This window comes from Pleurodeles waltl, chromosome 6, assembly GCF_031143425.1.
Source record: "Pleurodeles waltl isolate 20211129_DDA chromosome 6, aPleWal1.hap1.20221129, whole genome shotgun sequence".
Lineage (NCBI taxonomy): Eukaryota > Metazoa > Chordata > Amphibia > Caudata > Salamandridae > Pleurodeles > Pleurodeles waltl.
In genome coordinates, this window is record NC_090445.1 from 66,593,858 (window position 1) to 66,613,093 (window position 19,236).

At 45.3% G+C, this 19,236-nt stretch overlaps 1 long non-coding RNA gene across 1 annotated transcript in view; it reads left to right on the forward strand.

The window, feature by feature from the left end:
• The window catches only part of LOC138301858 (uncharacterized), a 90,682-nt gene extending 77,132 nt beyond the window's left edge, over positions 1–13,550 (forward strand). Inside the window, exon 3 of the long non-coding RNA XR_011205124.1 lies at positions 13,479–13,550. This is a non-coding gene — a long non-coding RNA (uncharacterized lncRNA). The remainder of the gene's footprint in view (positions 1–13,478) is intronic.
• Positions 13,551–19,236: the final 5,686 nt, after the last annotated feature.

Below are 19,236 nucleotides of genomic sequence, written 5' to 3' on the forward strand. Positions count from 1 at the left end.
ATGTCTTCCCTGTCACTGATAGGGGTCTCCACACCCCCCTCCCCAGAGTCCTCCCCACCCTCCCACTCCAGGCCCACCCACAACATACATGCACATTCACGCACCCTCATACACACACTCATACCCACATTCACCCACACATGCATACACCCATTCACACACACATCCACACACACTTACATACATACACGCACCCATGCATTCACACGACACAACATACATGAACACTCACAACCATGCATGTCAACACGCATTCCACACACCACACACGCATGCATGCACACACAAACATACACCCACAAACCACACAAACACACACACAACATCCCCCACCCTCCTCCCATGTCAGAGCACCCGACTTACCTTTTGTGAAGGGGTCCTCTGGCGACGGTAAGTTTCTGAGGTGACGGTGTTTTGGCGGCCGTCGCGACGGCGGTAGGCGGTCAGTACTGCCAATGTAATAATGAGGGCCTTAGTCTGGCCTTCTTTAATTTTCTTATTAAAAGCTTACAGTTTCTAGTGCTACTAGCCCACATCTGTTTCTTACAAGCCCACCTGCTGTTTTTAGGTAACCGACCGCAGCCTATTTGAACAATGGTCTATGTATTTGCAAGCTGTGTTCTTGCCACTTCACCTACTATGGACTAGGGTCTTGCAGGTTGTTCGGGGGATAACCATGCTCTGGACTCTACCCCATGAGGTCTTAAAAACCCCTATGTTTTTTATGTTTTCTCCTAATTTTATGATTTGAGGCCTAGTGGTGTAATTTGATATGATACGGGTGTTCATTTTTGGGGTTTTACCCAGATGTTGGGTGACTCTTGCATTTTTTTTATTTTGAGCGCTCGTAAGAACCGTAGAGCTTAAGTGAGTATATCCAGGGTCCTCTTTTTATATTTAGACCTGTGGTTACTAGTATTAATAAATGCGGTTCATCCAATCCTTAGACGACCCCTCGCGCTTAGTCACACCTGTATATTACTTGTCTGCAGCGGTTTATTCACATGTTGGACCACCTCCCTCCTACACAACGCCAACCTTTGGGTTAAAGCCCTCAGGCTGGATCTGGAGGACGAGGTGTTGTGGCCCCTCTTCCCAAGTTTTAAAGTCTTCAGGCTCAGTCTGAATTTTAGCTTTCTAACAGATTGGTGTATTTCTGTTATATATGTGTCCAGGAGTCTAGTGCGGTCCAAAGCGTCATGTTCTGGGTCATTACTTGAGGCGTTAGATGTGGGGTTTATATTTCCCTCAGCCATACCAGCTGCAGTTTCCTTGTTAACAGCAATAACCGCTTTCTGAATGGGTGAACCAGGACGGGTCAAAAAAGCAGGGCCCCAGTGCAAACACCCGGGTGTTTTGGAGGAATGTTCCTCGGTAGACGGGGTTCCAAAACGTAGAGTTTGTGACCCGCTACCACCCGTACTACAGTCAGAGTATGTTGAAGAGGGAGAAGACTGGGGAACGTATACACTTGATGGGGGACTGGTGGGATCGTACGCTCCTGGAGGTGTGATTGGGGACATTAGATATGGGGACCCTAAATGGTGATCGTAATAGCTTAGGGCCGTGGCTGCGTGGGACGCACAGGGGCTATGATTGCATCTGTGTTTACGGTAGAACGGCTGCTGCATTTAGTGGCTGCTATTGTTTCAGAACCCTCAACCCCACCCGCAAGAGCCCTGAGAAGCCCTATACAGGCAGCATATGGGTGAGCATTTTCAAACCTAGAGTCCAAAATAGTTATAGGAGTTTTTGGGACTGATCCGTTGGGAACCACCTCTACATTACCCGTTTCAGCCGTAAAACATTAGACCTCTGTGGACTATGGGGTCCTGTCAGAGACGTAACTGTGTTTTTAACTGAGAGATCTAGAGGAACCCTTTGTAGCTCAGGGACAGGTTGCTTCTTCTTACAATTCTTTAAGACGGTTTATTTTAGACTTGTTGCACAATTTTTCTCAGCAGTTTTAAACAGTACTTGATGTTGTGTGTCTGCGGGTGTAACGGCTCCATCGTCTGTGTGTCCCAACCCTTGCAGAAATGTACTTGCAGTAGAAGAGGTAATTGTACCCGTGGCGGTGTTTATTTGTAAAGTGGTGAAGTGGTTAAGGGCTGTACCTGGTCTATGACGATAATTTGTAGACCCTCGTCATTGTTTGTCCTGACGCACTGTGCCAATCTCCACGGCTGTTGATGATTTTGTGTTTTGTATGGCTCTAGTGACGACCTTTAAAGACGAAGCGGACTACTTGGTCATACGGCAGACACCTTCTGAGATCTTTTGTGACGGTTCTATGATGTGAAAGGTAAAAAACAAGAAATTAGGTATTGCTAGAACCACTATATCCTAGAGGGAGAAAAAAAAAGTAGGTAGAGAGAGATAGAGAGAAAAAGAGAGAAAGAGATAGCGAAAGAGGTTTGGATTCTTTAGGCTCTACATTTTTAAAACACATCTGATGTGCTCCCGCAGTTGGGGCTTTTCTTTATAGGTGTTCCATGTTTAGGCGTTGCAGACTTCTTTTTCTTGCCTGCCTTTTTAACGCCATCTTCCACATTTTGCGCTGATGACGCGCCGCTCGTGCACGCCCCCAGGGGCTCTGTACAGAAGAGGAAAAAATTAATGTCACACTTACAATATAAACCCTTAACTATTAGCGTTCTCTGAGGCATCGGATAACTTTATTTACCTGGAATAGCTGTATCTTGTTGCACTGAAGACTTTACGTCTTGAGCCTCTAGGTTCCGCTGTAGAGCTTTGACAGCCATCTGTACTTCGGCGTCATATCCTGTATAAAGAAAGAAAAGTATCAGAAGACATTGTTAGAAATAAAGGAAAATAGGTAATAAGAGTAGGTCGTTGACACGATTGTCTAACTATAAAAGTATAGGTAGCTGTACCATGTTGAAAGCCATCCATTTCCTCACATGCAAACATTTGCTTTTGGAGATCCTACGTACAAAAAGAGACACACTTGATTTTAGACTGCCATTCATTTTTATGGTGCCATCATAGCACATTCATAAATATACTATAAGACTGTAAAAGCGTTTACTTGAATAATTACATACACAATAAAGCAAGCTCACTCAGGATGTTAGCTAATAAGTAACCTATCATCCCCTTACATTGTTTTGAAAGTACAATACACAAAGCCTCTTGTTCACATTTATCAAAAACCATACACTGTTTATTTTAAAAAGTCCACAGAGCGGCACTGCTGCACAACATAATATTCAGGAATCTGTCCATAAAGCATTATTTATATAGTTCCAGGGGCTCCACAGCCTTATTTTACTCATATTACAATACTGCCTCTAGTCCCTATAATGTCATATAATTACACTAATTATTAAAAATATAAAACACAAAACATTTTAAAACATCAGAGTTCATTGTATGTATACATGTAAAATAGAATGGCAGCTGGATCCTAGGATTGGTTGCTGTGTTTTAGCCGTAGTTCTCCAATTCTCTGAACCATGTGTGGGGGTGGAGCCTAGAGGGTGGGGCAGACAAGCAGAGCCAGCTCCACCACCACAGATACAGTCTTTTAAAAAAATTGCAGGCTGTGGAGGCAGCAGCATGGGGGGGGGGGGGCATGCGTCCTTCTCATCATCTCCCCAGGACAATAGGATCCTAATATAAGGTAAGTGGTTAGGGGTTTGTGGGGCTTGAGCCTGTTGCTCAATGTCCCCACCATTGATAGGTTGTGTGGTGGCTACAGGACAGAGGACACAAACACATTGTGCTATGTGTCCTCTGCCCCCCCCACTAATTAATTTCTTTTTTAACATTATTATTCCTTTTTTATTAATTTATGTTTATTGTTTTTTTTTTTTTTTTATTAAAAAAAAAACACTTCTAGATGGGCCCCTGGGGACCTGAGCCTCATGCTCGGAGCCCAAGGGCCCCAACTGTTTGGTATATTGTAGGGCCTGAGGCCCAAGTGGGCCAGGCTAGGGCCCTCAGGCCTGTACCTTGTGCCATGCGTGTCCTCCTCCAAGGGAGGCTATAGGGTGTTTAACGCAATGTGCAAGCCTCCTACCACTAACTTAACAGGCCTGGTCTCAGAGGACAGGACAGAGATCGCAAAGCATTTTGTGGCTCGGTGATCTCTGCCCTTAATTTAACAGACTTGCTCTCAGAAGCCGCACAGCGTGAGCCTACGGCCTCTGAGAGCGGGTGTGTTAAGTTAATAACACGGATCACCGAGCGCTTTGTGACTCAGTGACCATGTCATTAACATAACAGATCTGTTCTCAGAGGCCGCGCAGCCTCTGACAACAGATCTGTTATGTTGATAACGGAGATCGCCGAGCTGCAAAGCACTCAGTGACCCACGTTATTACCTTACCGGACCGGCTCTCAGAGGCCACGTGATCTCTGAGAGCCGGCATGTTAGGTAAATAACAGGGGTCGCTGAGACACACGCTCTCTGCGACCCTCATCATTAAATAAGAATACCTGGTCTTGTATTGTTAGTTAATAACGAAGGGTGGCGAGCCTCATGTTCTCGCCACCCAATGTTTAATTTGTAAATAAAAAAAAGTGTTGGTGTCCAAAGCAGTCCTCTTAAACACATGGCTGCTGCACTTAAATGCTAGGGATCATGGAATACTGAGGCACCGTAGTACTGAAGCCATCTTGGGTTAAAGGCACTCCCTGACCCTTCAATTCATTCTACAGTTTGCTGCTTTCTCCCATTGTGGCGTTTTTTTCATTTTTTCTCTTCCACCATCTTAACCGAGTGTGTCTTTTGCGTGCACCAAATGCTTGAGGCAGAAAAATAAGCACCAGCCCTCAAAAAAAATAAGGGCATGTGCTCAGCCTCAAGCACAAATAAAGCAAAGTCACCCTCCATCACTTGACTTTGCATGCGTGTTCTCAGGGGGAGCCCAGGGCTCATAGCCTGTGGACCCGTGCAACAGCCTTTTTGGCACCTCCTCCCCCATCAAAAAAATACATTGTACCTCCCACATCTCACCATACTCCTCCTTTCACTTACATTAATATAATTTTAAAAGCGGTTGTAAAGGCTAGCTTTACCTATAGCAAAAACAAGTGATGGACGGAATGTTGAACATTGTCAAACATTCACCCCCAGTACAGTGATCTGGGCCTAAATCCATCGTTTTTTGCTGCCCATGCCATTCCAGTTTGGACCCAGCCATATGCAAATCAGTCTTGACCCTGTTACCCATGGGAACAGTCCAGCCCGAACTGCTAGGCCAGGTCTTCCCTGGACTGGAAACAAGCATCCTGGGACCGGTTTCACTGTGCCACTGGAATCAAGCTAGCCTGGCTGAAGTAGGGTGATACCCTGAAACCAGTCTAGTAACAGTCCTCTTGAGCCTAGTCTTTCTCTTCTCGGTTTCAAACTAGTTCCCTTGTTTTAGGTCATTATGATTCATATAGTCCTTGTCACCGTGGTTTAGTGTGCCCCTGACTCTGACCCTCAAAGACCTTCTGATCCTGGTCTTACTGGCCTGGACTTCCTGGTGTTTTGTAGTCCTACTGGTCCTGCTAATCCAGCGTCTTGGGGTCCTTTTAGCCCTGGTCTGTTCCCGTCATAGTCTTCCTGGTCCATTTCCTTTTGGTCCTCCATTATCTGATCTCTGTGGTCTTAATCCTCCTGTCTCTGGTCCTTCTTTCTATTGGTAACCTGGTACTGGTCCTTTATGACCTGTCTTGTTGGGTCTGCCATTCCTGGCCCGGATTCTCCATGTCCCTCTGGTTCTGGTCCTAGCCCTCATTGTCATTATGGTCCAGGGCCTTCTGTTCCTTGCCCACTCTGGCCTGATCCTCTTATTCCAGATCCTGCTGGCCCTCCCAATCTTTCTCACCTTGCTGTTATGTTATGTAGATTTGTATGGTGCAGCTTATCACCTATCAGGGTATCCAGGTCTGGTGGTGCTCATAGTTAAGAATCAAGGTTTTCAGCTTCTTGCTGAAGTTGAGGAGTAGAGTGATGGTCCTGATGTCTGCAGGTAGTTTGTTCTGGCTTTTGACGGTGATGAAGGAGAAAGTGCAACCTACTGCCTTGTTTCTGCAGGTGCTAGCAATTTGTGCAATGGAGAGAGAGGTGAAATGTAGCTGTCTGAAGGGTTGATAGAGTTGGTTGTTTAAGTAGCCTGGTTTTGTGTTGTAACACGTTTTGTAGGCGTGGATGAGAAGCTTCAAAGTGCAGCATTTCTGGGTGAGTAGCCAGTGCAGCTTCACATGGTAGGGCGTGATGTGCGCCTTTCTGGGGTAGTCTAGGATGAGTGTGGCGCCAGTGTCCTGAATGGTTTGGAGTCTTTTCATCAGTTGGTTGGAGATGCCAATGTAGAGAGCATTTGTTCATTGAAAGCATGTTGACAAGGATTAAGTTGAGGTTTCTGGCATGGTCAGCGGCAGTGAGAGTAAAACCCGGGTTGGGTGGCCACCAGGATTCCCAGGGTGAATTCTTATTTATGGAGATCAGGATCTCCGTTTTGTCTGTGTTGAGTTTAAGGCAGTAGTCTTGCATTCAGCTGGCCACGTCAGACATGCAGGTTGTGAAGTTGTTCCTGCTAGTGTTCTTTGTGTCAGCAAGAAAGAGGATAAGCTAAGTATCATTGGAGTAGAAGATGATTTTGATGTGGGTTCTTAGGATGCGGACAAGGGGTGCCATGTAAACATTGAGCAGGGTTGGACTGAGGGAGGAGCACTGGGGGACCCCACCAACAAGCTTCTTGTGTTAAGAGGTGAAAGTAGAGAGTCTGACTTGTGTCCTGGTAGGAGGGCCCTTGGAGGTCCGAGTCCTGAAGTCTGCCGATGAGCGTGCTGTGAGAAATGGTGTTGAACACGGTCAAGACATTGAATGGGAGAAGTGCAGAGGTTTCTTCTCTGTACATGATTGAACAGATGTCATGTGTAGCTGCTAGAAGGACAGTTTACATGCTGTGGTTGTGGTGGAATCCTTACTGGATGGGGGCCAGGAGAAAGTTGGAGAGATGCTTGGTAATCTCTTTCTCCATGACTTTGGCTGGGTAGGGTAGTAGCAAGATGGGCTTGTAGTTCTGTTCAGCAGAGCAGTGACCTACGCATGTTTCAAGCAGTCCAGGAAGTTTCTGCTGAGGACTGAGGAGTGGTGAGTTTGGCGATGATCAGTGTGTTTCCCAGGTTGTAAATGTGGTGAGGGCAAGGGAGTGATGGGTACATTGAGTGGATGTCCTCTATGGTGGGTTGGGGTGGGAAGTAGCAGTGGATCTTGAAAAATGTATTGGGAACAATATCTGGAAGGTTGTCACAGAGTATCTGTGGTGAAATGATTGTGTTTGCGGCAGCTGTTGATGAATTGATTAATTCTTTGATGATGTTGAAGACTTGGTGCAGGATTCATGTCTGATCATGGGGGCCGCTTTCCTTGGTCTGTGCGTGGTACCACCTGAGTGCAGATTTGTAGGTGTTTCTGGAGGTGTTGTCTCAACTGGTCCCCTGTCTTTTTTTCTAGCTGCTTGCAATTGTGCTTGGAGTCTCTTCTGTTCTCCATGTGCCAACATGCTTGAGTGCAAGTTGTTGTGTGTCTGGTCTTTTTCATGGAGGCCAGATTGTTGGCACAGTCTGAGATCCAATTGTTGACAGTGGATAGGTTGTTCTGAAGGTCACCTGTGAGGGCCGGTTGGATGGATATGATGGCATAGGTCCAGTCTGTTTCTGTTATGTTGTTCCAGTTGTGGCTGAGGTTGATGCTAGGTTTAGGTTTACTGGGATGGGATGCTCTGAATGTAGAAGTGTCCGATTGAGTGATGTGTCCATGTGAGCAAACAGATGTGGTTGAAGGTGATCTTGATGATGGATGTTAAGAATGGGTCAAGTGTGTGTCCGGCAATGTGAGCTGCACCTTGTACAAGCTGCATAAGTCCCATGTTGTCAATACTTTCTAGGAGGTCAGTGGTGTTGTGGTCCACAGTGCTATCAGATCAATGTTGAGGTCACCAAGTTGGAGGAAGTCTTTGGATCTGATGGCAATGGGGGGTGATGAAGTCAGTGAGGAGGTTGTTGAAGGTGGTGTGGGTTCCAGTCAGATGGTAAGAGAGGGAGCTTGAGATGGTCGCAGAGTGGCTGATCTGCAATTGGAACTACAGGTGTTCTATGAGCATGGTTGATTCATCTAAAGAGATGGTGTAGGTGGTAGTGTCCTTGTGGATGATTGTGAGGCCTCCACCAGGTTTGTAAGGCCTGTTGCGGTGAACAGTTTTGTAGGGGGATGGCCATTGCGATGGCAGGGGTGGAAGATGGGCTGATCCAGGTCTTGGTGAGGAAGAGGATGTCCGGGTGAGTGTTGATGAGGTCCCAGACCTTGGTTGCGTGCTTGCAGAGGGATCTGGTTTCACATACAGGCTATACGGGATGAGGTGTGTGTGGAGTGTGGCGTGGAGAGATGCTGCATGAGAAACAGCAGTGAGCTCATGAGAAAGGTCTTGCCATGTGATGCGGTGGAGGGCAGTGATAGTGGCGCATTCGGTGTTCAGCACCAGCAGGGTGGCTGAACTGTAGTAGTGGCAGTCAGACACACTATGGTTCGTGGTACTGGGCGTGGTCCAGGCATGGACAGGTGCAGATGGGTCAGCTTTTGGCACTCCCAACTCAACGTGCCTGCTGCGCAGTTATGCAGCGGCCACCATTAAGTAGGGCAGAGGAGAGGAGTGCAGGAGGCAGGGCTAGGGAGGGATGGGAAAGCAGTGGGAGAAGGCAAAGGGGGAAGGCAGGTAAGAGGAGTGGGGAAGCAGGAAGAGCGTGGACGTTAGAAGAGGAAGTATGAGAAACAAGGGCAGTTGGGCGAAAGCACAATTATGGGCACAAAAGACTGGGCAGAGTAAAATAGGCACAAAAGCAAAAACATTTGCACAAAAGACAAAAGCACAAAAAACAAAATGGGCACAGAGGAAAGACGAGTACAAAAGACCGAAGCACAAAAGCCACATGGGCAAAGAGGAAAAGCGAGTGCAAAAGACCAAGGCGCAAACATATGGGCACAAAAGACAAAAGGACTTGCAAAGCAACAAAGAGGGCACATGCAACAATGGGCATACAACAACAGCACAGAAAGCCAAGCACAGGGACAGATTGGCACAAAGCAGGAGTGCAGAGAAGTGGGGCCTCAAGGCAAGACAGTCAGGTGTGGAAGGGCCATAGACTGACCGGAGGACCAGTCCAAGGTAAGTGGAAGCTGGGCGCTAGACCCAGTACCCCTAGTGTTTTTTCTTTTCCTTTTCCTCATTGGCTGTTTGTTCCCAGTCCCATCTTGGTAGCCATGGTCCTCATGGATTAGGTCTCCTGAGCTGGGATATTTGTCTCCTGGTCCTTGAGGCTCTGGTCATCCTAGCCTTCATGGTCATCCACCGTCAGGTCTTTAGCCTACTGGTCATCATCTTCCTCCTATAAATACTACTACGTGTAGAGCAGAATAACACCTTTGCCAAATGAGAACTGCTTGCTTTTCAAAAGTGGAGTCACTACCACCACAGGGCGCGCCACACAATCACCATTTTCTCAGATCATAAGAATCTACAAATCTTCCCTTCCACTCTGCAAACTTCTTGACCCCACGTCAGATAAGATGGCTTTTATCCTTTAGCCAATTTGATTTAATAAATTTTCACCCAGGTTTCAAGCAAGCCAATGCAGATGTACTTTCATAAGTACAAAACCACTGGCAGATACAGTTCAAGAGATTAAAGAAACAGACGATATTCCTGTAAAGCCTGTCAGCCTTCAGGTAGCCTTCCCCTAAATGTTTTGCCTACTCCCTTCCTGTTTCCTAAAATTCATTTTTGTTGCTAAACAGTGCTGATGTGCTTGTGCAGAATCCATAAAACATGATAAAATTGGCCTACACCTGATTGGCACATTTAATTTACTTGTACGTCCTTAGTAAAATGGTACAATTTGCACCGAGGGCCTGTAAATTAAATGCTACTTTATGTATTTAAATAGCCTTTTGCAGCCTGTGTCCAGTTTTAAATTGCTAATTTGACCATTGATTAAACCTTTTCCCAGGCCTAAAACTCCCTTTGTAATACATATAAATCACTCTTAAGGTAGGCCTTAAACAGCCCATAGGGCAGGGTATAGTGTATTTAAAATTTTGAACATGCATTTTTAAGTTTTACATGTCCTTGGAGGGAAAAAACCCTAAATTAATTTCTCACTACTGTGAGGCCTACCTCTCCCACATGATAACATTGAATTACCTTATTGCATTTACTAAGTGATAACTTTTGTTGGGAACAGGTTGAAATATTATGTTTATTCTCTAAAGAAATGTATTTTAAATCCTCTTTAGTGGGAAAGTTAGATTTTAAGTCACTATTTTGAAAATGCCACTGCTAGAAGGTTGGCATTTTCCTGTCCCCCACCATTCAGCTCCTGCAACCTGTAACTTGGGTCACTGTGACTGTGATGAATAGAAACTGGCCTATGTGTAAAGGAGCTTCCTCAGCACACTCACAAAGAAATTCACATCAGGCTTTTGTCACCTTAGACTTCTTGGAGACTGGGTAGAGAGGAAGGAAATTCCAGAGCCAACTGTGAGTATAGCGATGGAGGGGGGGGTCTAGATGTTTCTTCCACTTCAAAGCTGGTGCCAGGTATTAAAATAGGACCCTTAGACCCACTCTTAAATTCACTCCTGGACCTGCTGAGGACACTCAGAAGGCCTGCCCTGTACTTCGGAGGACTGCCCGTTGCATGAGGCCTGGTATTCAGAAGACTGCCCTGCTGCTTGAAGCCTGCCTTGAACTCTTAGAGGACTGCCCTGCTGCTTGAGGACGGCCTTGCTGCTTGAACCTAGGACTACCAATGTGACTCCAAGGGATGAGTCTGGAGGTGGTTGGCTGGCCTCCTGTTCTGAATTATAGGGACACAAAAATATTCAACAACTAAACTATGTACCTAGACCTTACCTGAAGTGTGCCCTACCTTCCAACTGTTATCCGCCAGGTTCTGGACCCTTGAAAGTGATGCTAAAGAAGCCCAAACATCCAAAAAAACAAAACCTTGAGACTTGAAAAATATTCAGCCAAAAGATACTCTGCTTGCCAATCAGCCCAAGGTGCATTGCCGGTCAGCCTGACTTTGCGTTAGCTCCCAGTTCATTCTTCTCTACAGCAGCAAATCCTGTTCAGTGGCTCCTCATAGAAGGGGTCTTGTGAATCCATCATTGGCTACAGCCCGCAGCTTTGTCCTGCTAAAGATTTTCAACTACCAAGAAAGTCACTAAGTCTGAATGTAGAAATCTTCACCAAGACTTCATCTAGTTGCTCCTTAATGACAATGCCTCCCCCTTGGACACCTCCGGACGCTTTTCCCGGCTGTAATTTACCTTCTCAGACATTTTTCTTTTAAATTTCAGAAGTTAAGTTGAGACCAGGACCAATCCACTGCTTATATTCAAATTATGCTCCATTGCGGTCAGCCATAACTTTCAACTTCACCTCAGTTATGTGTGACAAGATGACAGCACTTCTCTATTTGATCTTTTAAGCGCTACTGTATCCAATTTCGTACTGGAAAACTCAGACAGGTATAACTCTGGTTCTACTTGCATTTTTGTCGGTTTGGTGTCCAACTATTTATTACATTTACCTCTATGGTTCTAAATTTCTGTGGGTTTTTTGTGTTTTCTCTAGGTTATGCCTGACTGCTTTTGTGCCTAGCTACCAGATGGTTAAGCACAAGCTAATTTAGTCATTTTTTATGATACACCCTGACAGAGCTTAAAGCCCCTCTCAATCAAAAACCCACTTTCCTACATTGGTGCTCAGTAGAGGGGTCCAGTTCTTATGTTTGTGCAGTAACATACAGTGATTTGTGTAACAGTACAAATCTAAAAAATAATTTGCTACCAGATACGACCACTTTTTAAATTCTCCTTAGTTTCAGATTTGGCTATTTTTCTCTTTTTTCAAACGTAAGTTTACCTCACCTCCTTTTTTGGTTAAATGCAGATGAAGCTGGAAATGGATCACTTCAAGTGCAAAAGCAACGAGGTGATGGATGGAATGCTTAAATTGTTATCAGACAGTGGCAATCACTCAGGTTTCATCCCAATTCATCATTTTCTGCCCACCATGTCACCTCAGTTTGGACCCAGTAATATGCAAATTAGTCTTGACCCTGCTTCTCCTGGGAATAGTTCAACATGAACTTCCAAGCCAGGTCCTCACTGAACTTAAACACAAGCAACCTAAGATTCACCCTTATTAAGATTCTTCAGTCAGGTGTAGCTTGGTTGCAGTGGCACAGTGAGCCACAGGCACACATCACAGCATACCCAATGAGGGGTTAGGATTCCAAAGTGTTGAGGTAGTCCATCTCCCCCCCATATGGACTTTGTGGTGGAACAACACCCTGGGCAGACCCCCCCCACCCCACCCCCCTGCTGATGGTATATCCAGGTTCTTCAGCCTTAGTGATGAGAACTCCCTTGAGGATGAGTAGTTCTCCCCACTTTCAGCTGGGGACACATGGTACACCTGTCAGCCTTAGGGTGGTCTTCTCCCAAACTACTCCCCCCTCCATTTGCTGAAATTCATGTTGTTTGGCTCTGTGCTTTACCGCTGCTAACTAGTGCACTCCTTAAAACATAGCAACATTGACCTACACCTGATTGACACATTTCATTTACTGGTAAGTCTGTAGTAAAGTGGTACAACATATACACAGGGGTTGTAAATTGAGAACTACTAGTGGGTCTGCAACACTTTTTGTGCTATACTTTTAAGTAGCCTTTTAAAACATGTCTCAGACCCGCTATTGCAGCCTGTGTACATATGTATCTGTCAATTCCACCTGGCCAAATAAACCTTTTGCCAGGCCTAAATCTCCCATTTTAATACATATAAGTCACTCCAAAGTTTGGTCCTAAGCAGCCCATAGGGCAAGGTGCAACTTATTTAAAATGTTGAGCATGTCATTTTAAGTTTTACATCGCTTGTAAGTGAAAGGTTTTTCCCTATTGTGAAGCCTACCTCTCCCATAGGACAACATTGGGTTGCCATATTACATTTAATAAGTGATAACTTTTGTTTGGGGACAGGTTGAATGTAATTATTTGGCCTCTAAAGAAATGTAAGTTAAAATCTGCTTTAATGGTAATGTTGGATTTCAAGTCATGATTCAGAAAATGACAGTTTTAGAAAGCTAACAGGGAAAGAGGGGATGGGCCCTTCTAATGTCAGCAGGGCTTTGGAATTCCTTGTTAACAAACGCACTGAGAACGCAGTTGCGTTGAGACGGCTCCACTTAGAGAACAAGTAGATACTTCGACTCTGCCAAATGCTTTAATTCAGCGAGTGCAATAATGTGGCAGTTTTTCATCCGTGCTCTGCCGCCTCAGGCACTTTCAGCCAGCCAGCTTGAAATCTCATGGTTTCTGCTTTACGATCAGATTTTGCTCAAACTTTGGCAGTTCCTTAACTCACAGACCGGACTTTCTCGCTTACATTTTGCAGGGCTGACACACCACTGTAGAAAGGCCAAAGACACAAGAAGTCGTGATCTAATGGGAATAAGACAAAAGGCGAGCTTTCTTTAAACCAAGTGAGTGTCATCAAAGCGACACAGTTCTGGTACTTTTGCTTTCTCCACACTTATGAAAAATGCCATAATTAACCATAATACTCCTATTGTTTCTTCCAGTTTCACCTAGATGTACAAATGGACCATTTAAGCACAATAGGACTGAAGTAAATGTAATTATAATAGTGAAGTGTGTTTTCAGAATATTGCTTTGCCCAACTTAAATCCAATCAGAGCATTGGCCATGTGTCCCCTGACTTTTCTTTTTGTAGTGTTCAGCAGCTCTGTGTCCTGAGAAGAACCTGGAAATAATTCTTGTGCAGTTCAAAACACGTCAACAGTGTTGAGAACCAGGGAGTGCTGTGAAGAGACACCACTGGCATGCAGGGAATAATTGAGTGAAATGTGACATGGGATATATATCTCTGCTTAGTGCCTGTCTGAACTTACACTGTATTGGCACTCTCTGGTCACAGCCCATTAGACAGGGGTTTTCAGTAATATAGAATGGAGAAAGGCCCTTCATGGGCGTATAATTTTAGAACTGGTACATATCAGTTATTGGCACAATCCACATTATCGTGTTGTCAAATGGTGATTCAATGTCATGATGTTTTGTCATGTGGGTTACAGAAAACATCAATGTAATGCTTGTTTGGGTTGTTTAGGTGTTACTGTTAATGACCATTTTTTCCAAAACAAATCTAACAAATGCAGTATATATTTTGTTGTACATAAATGGTTGCAGTATTTTTATTATGTGTTCACAAATGTAAATGAAACAAATGTGTAGGATAGATCAGTACAGGCTCCTATATTGTTTGGATACTTTTAGAAAGTTGGCATTTTCTTGTCCTAACTATTTGCTGCTTGCAGCCTGTGTCCTGGGTCACATGACTGTGATTAGAGTTGCAGCTGGCCTTTGTGTGTTCATCCCAGACAGTGAGATAAAGGGGGACTAGACGTTGGCAGGATTAGTCCTCCTGCCAGGATGAGAGAAACAAAGCTGTTTCCTGCCCCACTTACGTTTTAAGGGAGCTGCATCAGCACACTCACAAAAAACTTCATCCTGTCATCCTGGACCTCTTGGAGCCTCAGCAGGGAGGAAGGAAATTCCAGAGACAACAATGAAGGGGAAAACTCTAGAAGTTTTTTCCACTTCAATGCTGGCATTAGGTATAAAATTAGAACACTCAGACTACTCTTTATGTCACTTCTGGGCCTATGGCGGACACTCAGGTCTGCCCTGTACTCCAGAGGACTGCCCTGCTGCTTGAAGCCTGCCTTGAACCTTTGGACAACCCTGGTGCTTCAAAAGAGTGGCTCTAAGGGATAATTGACTGGCATCCTGTCCTGAGCTACAGGGAAACAAAAGCTCCTACAGCTTGAACCCTGCATCTGGACGCTGTCTAAAGTGAATCCCACCCAGTTCTGGACCCTTGGAGTTAGTGCCAAAGGTGTCCAAACAGCCAAAAATCAAGACTTGGGCCTTTTCAGCCAAAAAAGTGCTGTGAGAACTGACAGAACACCAGTACATACTTGCTTGCCAATCCAGCTAAGGTGCATTGACAGTAAGCCTGAATTTCCAGTAGCTTCTTCTACACTTTTCTCCTCCGTAGCAAATTCGGTTCAACATCGCCTAGCAGAAGGAGTATTCAGCCTCCTGGAGCCTTCATCAGCTACAGCCTGTAGTTTTATGCCACTGAATATTTTTGATTTCCAAAAATGTGACAAAGTCCAAACATTGAAAGCTTCACCGTGACTTTGTTCAGCTGTTCGTCAATGACAATGCCTCCCCCTTGGACACTGCCAGCAGCCTTGCCCTGCAAACTTTACCTTCTCAGACATTTTTCCTTAACATTTCTTCTAAATTCAAAGTGAGACTGGACCCAACTCATTTCTTTTATCTGGACCACACTCAATTGTAGTGGCAGTTGACTTTGCCTCAGTCTCGCATGACTAGAATGCCAGTGGTTGTCACTTAGGTCCAAGTAGTCACTGGAAACTTTTTAAAAAGTCGTACTCCATTTCTACTAACTGGATTTTTGTTGTTTTGGTGTCATATTATTTAATAAATGATACTCAATTTTTCTAAATTGGTGTGGGATTTTCCTTGTGTTGTGGTTTCACTTTATTTCTGTTTGTGTGCTGCATTAATACTTTACACATTGTCTCTAAGTTAAGCTTGACTGCTTTTGTGTGAAGCTACCAGAAAGTTAAGCACAGGCTAATTTACTGACTTTTGTGATTAGCCCTGACAGGGACTGTGGTTGTTGCTTGAGAAGGGTGCAAATAAACCTCATCCAAAAACCCAATTTCCTACAACTCCCTAGTGGAGAAGTCATCAGAAGCTGCAATTCTGAAGAATGTTGGCAAAAGGTAGCAAAGGCCACAGAAACCCTGGACCCACAAGGGTAGTTAGAGAAGTCCAACCACAGTATAAGAAAGGGTTGTTCCTACAATGAAAACTTACTAGATAGCCCAACACCAGGATTAAGGAAGTTTGTGCTAAATTGGCATCATTCTATTCCCTTAGCAGGCCATCCAAGACGACAACAACAGACCAAATCAAACTGCCTGCGATAGTCCTGGTGGGAAATAGTGTCCAATGATGTCACAACCTTCAACTTACCAAACTTCTGCTTGTAAAAAAAAAAAATTTTTTAAATCAAGCTGCCCCTACTTTACAGGCCTCCTCGAGGTAATTCCCATTTTACCAGCTCCCCCAACAAACTATCAGCATAGATTTTTGTAACAGATCTCCGGCCACCAAAGAATGCACTACCATTTGAACGGGGGGAGGGTGATGGGTCTGGTAATAAAAATGACCCATTTTGTTCCTTTGAAGAAACTTCTCCCTGCTACAGAGTTGGGCGAAATCTTCATTTTACAGATACTCCTTCTACAGGGAATTCCCAAAGGGCTCCAAGTTGTGGCCAGGGTTGTGTTAATCACTTGGCATAGACCTCCGCATATCACTCCCAAACAGCAAACAGAAATGGTTAAACAGCCTTGGAACAAACTCTGCAATGTTTGCTATCTACAAACACTTGTAATTGGGTCCATGTCCTTAGTCTGGTTGGGTTTGCATACAATACCACCATTCACTCCATTTTGTAGTCTTGGGTACCATCCTGCAGTCTTTCCCTTGGAAGTACTAAAATGAGTCAGGTCCCCACAGTTCACTTAGAAAGACTAATCTCACTTAGATCCTTAACCAATTTCACAAGTAGTGAATCATGTAGCCTGCCCGGCGAATACCAAATTCATCCGGTCTTTCATATGTCCCCTTTCAAACCCAACCGATCAGGTACTAATAACACATCTGTTAGAAATGGGGTTTCTGATTGGCTAGGGTCTGCACCTCAACCAGGCAGGAACAACCACTCTAGTCAGGGCGAGTAAGTTAAACTCCAAAGATAACATGTGCTCACCCCTGGTAGCTTGGCACAGAGAAGTCAGACTTATCCCAGAAGCAATGTGTAAAGTGCTTATGCAACACACTCACACCAGTGACAAAATAAATACACGACAAAAGAGACTCCACACAGGGTTATAAAAAATATGCTCTTTATAATGTAGACACATAATTAGACCAGACAGCATGGATGATAAATATTGTGTTCCCCTTAGATGCTTGCAATCCTGAATAACATCATAACCCCTAATGGTATACAACACATTGTTAGTGAGTATCTTCACAGCATGATATTAAACCCCCTAGAAACAACTATATTCATGGAACATAACGTCTGATGTCCACATAAATACATGAAGCATGATGAATGCGCTTATTATGCAATTACTGAAATGCTACGTGTTATCCTGGGTCTGTGGACATAAAAAACAACTGGCATTATCATCTCAGGGCATGACATGTAGCAGTAAGTAGATAAATCACCGAGGGCCCCCCTGAGCACACGACCACAACATCATATTTCAGAATTACTCCCCGGGTGATGCAGCAGATTCCGAGGCCACAACCCATCAGGCTAGAAATGACACATGAATCCCATTGTCATCATAATTGTCTAGACCACTGCAGGACACCAACCTTACATGAATCATGACATCACCAGGATGTGAGGCCTTAGTGGTTCGCATGTACCCAATAGTTACTTTACCTCTCCTAGTATGATTGTTGGGTATAGCTTACGTGCCACTGTAGAAGAGATAACCTCAGGCGCTGGGCAGCCTCTGGGCAACCCTATCTGGGAACATCATTGGGTGCAGGTGCTATTAATGTTTACACAATTTTGGCGACCTCCAAGTTCTAACAGTGTACGGTGGAAAGGTTTCCGAATGTGTGAGCTAAAGGGAGATCTCCCTCACAGCTCCTAGCATTAATGTACCCACGGAAGCACTACAAGGTGTCCTGTGGACTTGCCCCAGGTAAGGAGATGAGGTGGGGGGGGGGGCACAAACCCACCATAGGGATGCGGGGTAACACACTTCACCCTCCGCAGGTAAAGAGCAAAAGGTAGCTGCATGGAGCAACGGCAAGGAGAGATGGCCATACAGCATTACGTTGTCACATGCCCAAAGCCCTCTGGGTACTACAGGCAGCCTCACTGTAGACGTCAGGTGGATGGCAGTGTTGTCGCTGATGACGTGCTTGTCCTGCCAGAAACACTGCTCCTCGGGCTTCCTTGACGAGGGGAGCGCTGCTCCTGCAAACGCTAGTGCCGACAGGAGCACTGCTCTGGTAGACTGGGCACGTTAGCCTGGGGACATACCAAGAGCTCACCATGTGCTAGTCTTTTATACCAGGTAGAAGTTAAAATTGGAGTGTGCACCGGCACTAGTCTTCTTTCTAGCACTAGGGGGGTGAAGTGGTCACGCTCACCACGTGATTTTCCTTCAATAAAATAAAAGGAGAATCAAAACGCTAACCACACCTTAGCCCAGTTGGGAATGGAAGGGGGGAGCCTTGCTGGCCCCTCGTAGACCCCTGGCTCCCAAATGAACGGGGGTGGGGGGGGGGGCAGCAGCCCACTAACCCCTGGAGTGTGCTGGGGGGGGGGAGGCGGGACAGTAAGAAGGCAGACTAGTGCATAAAACCGGTAATGGTGGTTCCTACTAGTAGCCCCAGTGACCCAAAAGTCAGGGAGCAGGGGGCAGCAGGGCAAAAAGCAGAAAAGCAATCCTGATGAGTCCTTTGAACCACCCAGCAGACATCAGGCAGAAGGGCTGCAAACAGAAGAGCAGTCCAGGTGAGTCCTTTGTGCAGTCCAGTAGCCCTTCTGACAGAGTTTTGGTCCCAGGTCCAAAAGTGATCTACAATCATGGGTCAAGAGCTCCTCTAATTATACAAAAAAATGCCTTTGTTCAGGGGGTAACTTGAAAGGGACCCTTTCAAGAAAGGCACAGCACCCTTTCAACCCAGCCACGTCTCCAGACATCAGTTTGGGGGTAAACAAGCCCTTTGTGTGAGCGGAGGACACAGTCTATGCAAATGTAAGTGCACCCCGCCTCCCACTCTCCCAGCCCAGGAAGACCATCCAGTATGCAGATGTAATCCTGTTACATCTCCCCACTCCCTGTGTGATGGCTGCCTGAAAAGTACGCACAAAGCGCAGCTGTCACTATACACCAGATGTGGTTTGGAGTTAGGCTGCAAAGCACAAGAGTCATAAGCACAGTGAAATGGCCACTTTCTAAAAGTTGCATTTCCACAATAGTAATACAAAT